This window comes from Eubalaena glacialis, unplaced genomic scaffold (assembly GCF_028564815.1).
Source record: "Eubalaena glacialis isolate mEubGla1 unplaced genomic scaffold, mEubGla1.1.hap2.+ XY H_2, whole genome shotgun sequence".
Lineage (NCBI taxonomy): Eukaryota > Metazoa > Chordata > Mammalia > Artiodactyla > Balaenidae > Eubalaena > Eubalaena glacialis.
Window position 1 is genome coordinate 1 of NW_026871156.1, and position 8,421 is coordinate 8,421.

Here is an 8,421-nt window from a genome sequence, read left to right on the forward strand (position 1 = left end):
CAGTTTTTTTTCTTTTAATTCGTATCTAGTCTCACAGCACTGTAGGCCGAAAATATACCTTATACTATTTCAGTTTTCTTAAATTTTCTAAGTCTTTATTTGTGACCCTATATATGATATATACTGGAGAATGTTCCATGAGCACTTGAGAAGAAAGTGTTTTCTGTTGTTTTGCAATAGAATATTACATACATATGAATGAAGTCCCTCTTGTTCAATGTGTCATTTAAAGCTTATGTTTCCTGATCTATTTTCATTCTGGATGATCTGTGCATTGGTGAAAGTGGGGTGTTAATGTCCCCTACTATTATTGTGTTACTGTCAAGTTCCCCTTTTATGGCTGTTAGGGTATACCTTATGTATTGAAGTGCTCCTATGTTGGCTTCATAAGTATTTGCATTTGCGATATCCTCTCCTTGGTTGGATCCCTTGATCAGTATGCAGTGTCCTTTTTCGTTTCTTGTACTAGTCTTTATCTTAAAGTCTATTTCGTGTGCTATGACAATTGCTACTCCAGTTTTCCGTTGCTTTCCATTTGCATGGAAGGTCTCTTGCCATCCTCTCACTTTCAGTATGTGTGTGTCCCCAGGTCTAAAGTGGGTCTCTTCTAGACTGCATATATAATGGTCTTGTTTTTGTATTCCTTCAGCCAGGCTATCTGTATTGGTTGGAGCATTTAATCCATTCACATGTAAGGTAATTATCAATATGTATGTTCCTGTTACCGTTTTGTTAGTTGTTTTTGGTTGGTTATTGGAGGTCTTTTCCTTCCTCTGTGTTTCCTGCCTAGAGAAGTTCCTTTATCATTTGTTATAAAGCTGGTGTGTGGTGCTGAATTCTCTTACCTTTTGTTTGTCTGTAAAGTTTTTAGTTTCTCCGTCCAATCTCAATGAGATTCTTGCTGAGTAGAGTAACATTGGTTGTAGCTTTTTTCCCTCTCATCTCTTTAAATTCGTATACTGCCACCCTTTTCTCTCTTGCAGAATTTCTGCTGAAATGTCAGCTGTTAACTTAAGGGGATTCCCTTGTATGGTACATGGTGCTTTTCCCCTTGCTGCTTTTAATGTTTTCTATGTATTTAATTTTTAATAGTTAGATTAATACGTTTCTTGGCCTTTTTCTCCTTGGATTTATCCTGTATGGGACTCTCTGTTCTTCCTGGACTTGATTAACTCTCTCCTTTCCCATAGTAGGGAAGTTTTCAACTCTAATCTCTTCAAATATTTTCTCAGTCCTTTTCTTTTTCTCTTCCTCTTCGGTGGCTCCTATAATTCGAATTTGGGTGCGTTTAATGTTGTCCCAGGGATCTCTGAGACTGTCCTCTGAGATTCTTGTTTCTTTATTCTGCTCTGCAGTAGTTATTTGAACTATTTTATCTTCCAGGTCCCTTAACCGTTCTTCTATCTCACTTATTCTGCTAGTGATCCATGCTAGAGAAGTTTTAATTTCATTTATTTTGGTCTTCATCATTGTTTGTTTGCTCTTTACTTCTTCTGGTCCCTTGTGAAACGTTTATTGTATTTTCTCTCTCCTATTTCCAAGATGTTGCATCGTCTTTCCTATCATTATTATGAATTCTTTTTCAGGTAGACTGCCTATTTCCTCTTCCTTTGTTAGGTCTGGTGCGTCTTGACCTTGCTCCTTCATCTGCTGTGTGTTTTTCGGTCTCCTCATTTTGCTTAACTTACTGTGCTTGGGGTCTGCTTTTCACAGGCTGCATGCTCGTAGTTATTGTTGTTTTTGGTGTCTGTCCCCAGATTCTAAGGATTTTTCAGTGGGTTGTGTTGGCTTCTGGGTGGAGGGGAGTTGGGCCAGTGTTCTGGTGGATGAGGCTGGACCTTGTCTTTCTGGTGGGCACGTCCACATCTGGTGGTGTGTATTTTGGTGTCTGTGTCCTTATTATGATTTAAGGCATCCTCTCTGATAATGGATGGGGCTGTGCTTCTGTCTTGCTCATCATTTGGCATACGGTGTCCAACACTGTAGCTTGCTGGTCACTGAGTGAAGATGGGTCTCGGCTTTGAGATGGAAATCTCTGGAAGATTTTCTCCATTTGATATTACGTGGAGCTGTCAGGTCTCCTGTGGACCAGTGTCCTGAAGTTGGCTCTCCCACCTCAGATGCACAGCACTGACTCCTGGCTGGAGCACTAAGAGACTTTCATCCTCACGGCTCAGAATAAGTGGGAGAGGAAAGAGAAAGAAACAAAGAAAGGGGAAAAAATAAAACCAATTAAGGTAAAATAAAATAGAATGAAGTTATTAAAATAAGAAATATTTATTAAGAAAACAATTTAGAAAGTAAAAGAAACAAAACAAACGGAGAGAACCCCAGCACAAATGGTTAAAGCTAAGCTATACAGACAAAATCACAAACAGAAGCATACACCTCCACACTCACAAAAAGAGAAAAAGTGGAAAAAATAATATATCTTTGCTCCCAAAGTCCACCTCCTCAATTTTGGGCTGATTCATTGTGTATCAGGTGTTCCACAGGTGCGGGGTGCTTCACGTTCAATGTGGAGATTTAATCCAGTCTTCCTGAGGCTTCTGGGAGAGATTTCCCTTTCTCTTCTTTGTTTGCACAGCTCTCCTGTTCGAGTTGCTTTTGCTGTATCCCATAATTTTGGGTGGTCGTATTTTCAGTGTCACTTTTTCCCAGGTAGTTGCGATTCCATGTTTGTTTTCTGCAGTGAATTCTTGGTTATGTAAGAGCATTTTGTTTCGCTTCCATGGGTTAGTATTATTTACAGTTTTTTTTCTTTTAATTCATATCTAGTCTCATAGCACTGTAGACGGAAAATATACCTTATACTATTTCAGTTTTCTTAAAATTTCTGAGGCTTTATTTGTGACCCTATATATGATATATACTGCAGAATGTTCCATGAGCACTTGAGAAGAAAGTGTTTTCTGTTGTTTTGCAATAAAATATTACATACATATGAATGAAGTCCCTCTTGTTCAATGTGTCATTTAAAGCTTATGTTTCCTGATCTATTTTCATTCTGGATGATCTGTGCATTGGTGAATGTGGGGTGTTAATGTCCCCTACAATTATAGTGTTACTGTCAAGTTCCCCTTTTATGGCTGTTAGGGTATACCTTATGTATTGAAGTGCTCCTATGTTGGGTTCATAAGTATTTGCATTTGCGATATCTTCTCCTTGGCTGGATCCCTTGATCAGTATGTAGTGTCCTTTTTTGTTTCTTGTACTAATCTTTATCTTAAAGTCTATTTCATCTGATATGACAATTGCTACTCCAGGTTTATTTGATTTCCATTTGCATGGAATGTCTCTTGCCATCCCCTCACTTTCAGTGTGTGGGTGTCCCCAGGTCTAAAGTGGGTCTCTTCTAGACTGCATATAAAATGGTCTTGTGTTTGTATCCCTTCAGCCAGTCTATCTGTTTCAGTTGGAGCATTTAATCCATTTACCTGTAAGGTAATTATCCATATGTATGTTCCTGTTACAGTTTTGTTAGTTGTTTTTGGTTTGTTATTGGAGGTCTTTTCCTTCCTCTGTGTTTCCTGCCTAGAGAAGTTTCTTTATCATTTGTTATAAAATTGGTGTGTGGTGCTGAATTCTCTTACCTTTTGTTTGGCTGTAAAGATTTTAGTTTCTCTGTCCAATCTCAATGAGATTCTTGCTGAGTAGGGTGCAGCTTTTTTTCCTCTCATCTCTTTAAATAAGTATACTGCCACTCCCTTCTCTCTTGCAGAATTTCTGCTGAAAGGTCAGCTGTTAACTTAAGGGGATTCCCTTGTATGGTACATGGTGCTTTTCCCTTGCTGCTTTTAATATGTTTTCTATGTATTTAATTCTTAATAGTTAGATTAATACATTTCTTGGCCTTTTTCGCCTTGGATTTATCCTGTATGGGACTCTCTGTGCTTCCTGGACTTGTTTAACTCTTTCCTTTCCCATATTAGGGAAGTTTTCAACTCTAAACTCTTCAAATATTTTCTCAGTCCTTTTCTTTTTCTCTTCCACTTCGGGGACCCCTATAATTCGAATTTTGGTGCGTTTAATGTTGTCCCAGGGATCTCTGAGACTGTCCTCTCAGATTCCTGTTTCTTTATTCTGCTCTGCAGTAGTTATTTGAACTATTTTATCTTCCAGGTCACTTAACCGTTCTCCTGCCTCAGTTATTCTGCTAGTGATCCATGCCAGAGAAGTTTTAATTTCATTTATTTTGGTCTTCATCATTGTTTGTTTGCTCTTTAGTTCTTCTCGTCCCTTGTGAAAGGTTTATTGTATTTTCTCTCTCCTATTTCCAAGATTTTGGATCGTCTTTCCTATCATTATTCTGAATTCTTTTTCAGGTAGACTACCTATTTCCTCTTCATTTGTTAGGTCTTGTGACTTTTGAGCTTGCTTCTTCATCTGCTGGGTGTTTTTCGGTCTCCTCATTTTGCGTAACGTACTGTGCTTGGGGTCTCCTTTTCACAGGCTGCATGCTCGTAGTTATTGTTGTTTTTGGTGTCAGTCCCCAGAGACCAAGTTTCGTCAGTGTGTTGTGTAGCTTCTTGGTGGAGGCGAGTTGGGCCTGTGTTCTGGTGGATGAGGCTGGATCTTGTCTTTCTGGTGGGCACTTCCACATTTGGTGGTGTGTATTTTGGTGTCTGTGTCCTTATTATGATTTAAGGCATCCTCTCTGATAATGGATGGAGGCTCTGTTTCTGTCTTGCTCATCGTTTTGGCATACGATGTCCAGCACTGTAGCTTGCTGGTCACTGAGTGAAGGTGGGTCTCGACGTTGAGATGGAAATCTCTGGAAGATTTACTCCATTTGATATTATGTGGAGCTGTCAGGTCTCCTGTGGACCAGTGTCCTGAAGTTGGCTCTCCCACTTCAGATGCACAGCACTGAATCCTGGCTGGAGCACGAAGAGACTTCTTTCCTCACGGCTCAGATAAGTGGGAGAGGAAAGAGAAAGAAACAGAGAAAGGGGATAAAATAAAAACAAATTAAGGTAAAATAAAATAAAATGAAGTTATTAAAATAAGACATATTTATTAAGAAAAACATTTAGAAAGTAAAAGAAACAAAAGAAACGGAGAGAACTCCAGCACAAATGGTTATAGCTAAGCTATACAGACAAAATCACAAACAGAAGCATACACCGCTACACTCACAGAAAGAGAAAACGTGGAAAAAATACTGTATCTTTGCTCCCAAAACCCACCTCCTCAATTTTGGGCTGATTCATTGTGTATCAGGTGTTCCACAGAGGCGGAGTGCTTCACGTTGAATGTGGAGATTTAATCCACTCTTCCGGAGGCTGCTGGGAGAGATTTCCCTTTCTCTTCTTTGTTCGCACAGCTCTCCTGTTCGAGTTGATTTTGCTGTATCCCATAGTTTTGGGTGGACGTATTTTCATTGTCCCTTTTTCCCAGGTAGTTGTGATTCCACCTTTGTTTTCTGCAGTGAAATCTTGGTTATGTAACTGCATTTTGTTTAGCTTCCATGTGTTTGTATTATTTACAGTTTTTTTTCTTTTAATTCGTATCTAGTCTCACAGCACTGTAGGCCGAAAATATACCTTATACTATTTCAGTTTTCTTAAATTTTCTAAGTCTTTATTTGTGACCCTATATATGATATATACTGGAGAATGTTCCATGAGCACTTGAGAAGAAAGTGTTTTCTGTTGTTTTGCAATAGAATATTACATACATATGAATGAAGTCCCTCTTGTTCAATGTGTCATTTAAAGCTTATGTTTCCTGATCTATTTTCATTCTGGATGATCTGTGCATTGGTGAAAGTGGGGTGTTAATGTCCCCTACTATTATTGTGTTACTGTCAAGTTCCCCTTTTATGGCTGTTAGGGTATACCTTATGTATTGAAGTGCTCCTATGTTGGCTTCATAAGTATTGCATTTGCGATATCCTCTCCTTGGTTGGATCCCTTGATCAGTATGCAGTGTCCTTTTTCGTTTCTTGTACTAGTCTTTATCTTAAAGTCTATTTCGTGTGCTATGACAATTGCTACTCCAGTTTTCCGTTGCTTTCCATTTGCATGGAAGGTCTCTTGCCATCCTCTCACTTTCAGTATGTGTGTGTCCCCAGGTCTAAAGTGGGTCTCTTCTAGACTGCATATATAATGGTCTTGTTTTTGTATTCCTTCAGCCAGCCTATCTGTATTGGTTGGAGCATTTAATCCATTCACATGTAAGGTAATTATCAATATGTATGTTCCTGTTACCGTTTTGTTAGTTGTTTTTGGTTGGTTATTGGAGGTCTTTTCCTTCCTCTGTGTTTCCTGCCTAGAGAAGTTCCTTTATCATTTGTTATAAAGCTGGTGTGTGGTGCTGAATTCTCTTACCTTTTGTTTGTCTGTAAAGTTTTTAGTTTCTCCGTCCAATCTCAATGAGATTCTTGCTGAGTAGAGTAACATTGGTTGTAGCTTTTTTCCCTCTCATCTCTTTAAATTCGTATACTGCCACCCTTTTCTCTCTTGCAGAATTTCTGCTGAAATGTCAGCTGTTAACTTAAGGGGATTCCCTTGTATGGTACATGGTGCTTTTCCCTTGCTGCTTTTAATGTTTTCTATGTATTTAATTTTTAATAGTTAGATTAATACGTTTCTTGGCCTTTTTCTCCTTGGATTTATCCTGTATGGGACTCTCTGTTCTTCCTGGACTTGATTAACTCTCTCCTTTCCCATAGTAGGGAAGTTTTCAACTCTAATCTCTTCAAATATTTTCTCAGTCCTTTTCTTTTTCTCTTCCTCTTCGGTGGCTCCTATAATTCGAATTTGGGTGCGTTTAATGTTGTCCCAGGGATCTCTGAGACTGTCCTCTGAGATTCTTGTTTCTTTATTCTGCTCTGCAGTAGTTATTTGAACTATTTTATCTTCCAGGTCCCTTAACCGTTCTTCTATCTCACTTATTCTGCTAGTGATCCATGCTAGAGAAGTTTTAATTTCATTTATTTTGGTCTTCATCATTGTTTGTTTGCTCTTTACTTCTTCTGGTCCCTTGTGAAACGTTTATTGTATTTTCTCTCTCCTATTTCCAAGATGTTGCATCGTCTTTCCTATCATTATTATGAATTCTTTTTCAGGTAGACTGCCTATTTCCTCTTCCTTTGTTAGGTCTGGTGCGTCTTGACCTTGCTCCTTCATCTGCTGTGTGTTTTTCGGTCTCCTCATTTTGCTTAACTTACTGTGCTTGGGGTCTGCTTTTCACAGGCTGCATGCTCGTAGTTATTGTTGTTTTTGGTGTCTGTCCCCAGATTCTAAGGATTTTTCAGTGGGTTGTGTTGGCTTCTGGGTGGAGGGGAGTTGGGCCAGTGTTCTGGTGGATGAGGCTGGACCTTGTCTTTCTGGTGGGCACGTCCACATCTGGTGGTGTGTATTTTGGTGTCTGTGTCCTTATTATGATTTAAGGCATCCTCTCTGATAATGGATGGGGCTGTGCTTCTGTCTTGCTCATCATTTGGCATACGGTGTCCAACACTGTAGCTTGCTGGTCACTGAGTGAAGATGGGTCTCGGCTTTGAGATGGAAATCTCTGGAAGATTTTCTCCATTTGATATTACGTGGAGCTGTCAGGTCTCCTGTGGACCAGTGTCCTGAAGTTGGCTCTCCCACCTCAGATGCACAGCACTGACTCCTGGCTGGAGCACTAAGAGACTTTCATCCTCACGGCTCAGAATAAGTGGGAGAGGAAAGAGAAAGAAACAAAGAAAGGGGAAAAAATAAAACCAATTAAGGTAAAATAAAATAGAATGAAGTTATTAAAATAAGAAATATTTATTAAGAAAACAATTTAGAAAGTAAAAGAAACAAAACAAACGGAGAGAACCCCAGCACAAATGGTTAAAGCTAAGCTATACAGACAAAATCACAAACAGAAGCATACACCTCCACACTCACAAAAAGAGAAAAAGTGGAAAAAATAATATATCTTTGCTCCCAAAGTCCACCTCCTCAATTTTGGGCTGATTCATTGTGTATCAGGTGTTCCACAGGTGCGGGGTGCTTCACGTTCAATGTGGAGATTTAATCCAGTCTTCCTGAGGCTTCTGGGAGAGATTTCCCTTTCTCTTCTTTGTTTGCACAGCTCTCCTGTTCGAGTTGCTTTTGCTGTATCCCATAATTTTGGGTGGTCGTATTTTCAGTGTCACTTTTTCCCAGGTAGTTGCGATTCCATGTTTGTTTTCTGCAGTGAATTCTTGGTTATGTAAGAGCATTTTGTTTCGCTTCCATGGGTTAGTATTATTTACAGTTTTTTTTCTTTTAATTCATATCTAGTCTCATAGCACTGTAGACGGAAAATATACCTTATACTATTTCAGTTTTCTTAAAATTTCTGAGGCTTTATTTGTGACCCTATATATGATATATACTGCAGAATGTTCCATGAGCACTTGAGAAGAAAGTGTTTTCTGTTGTTTTGCAATAAAATATT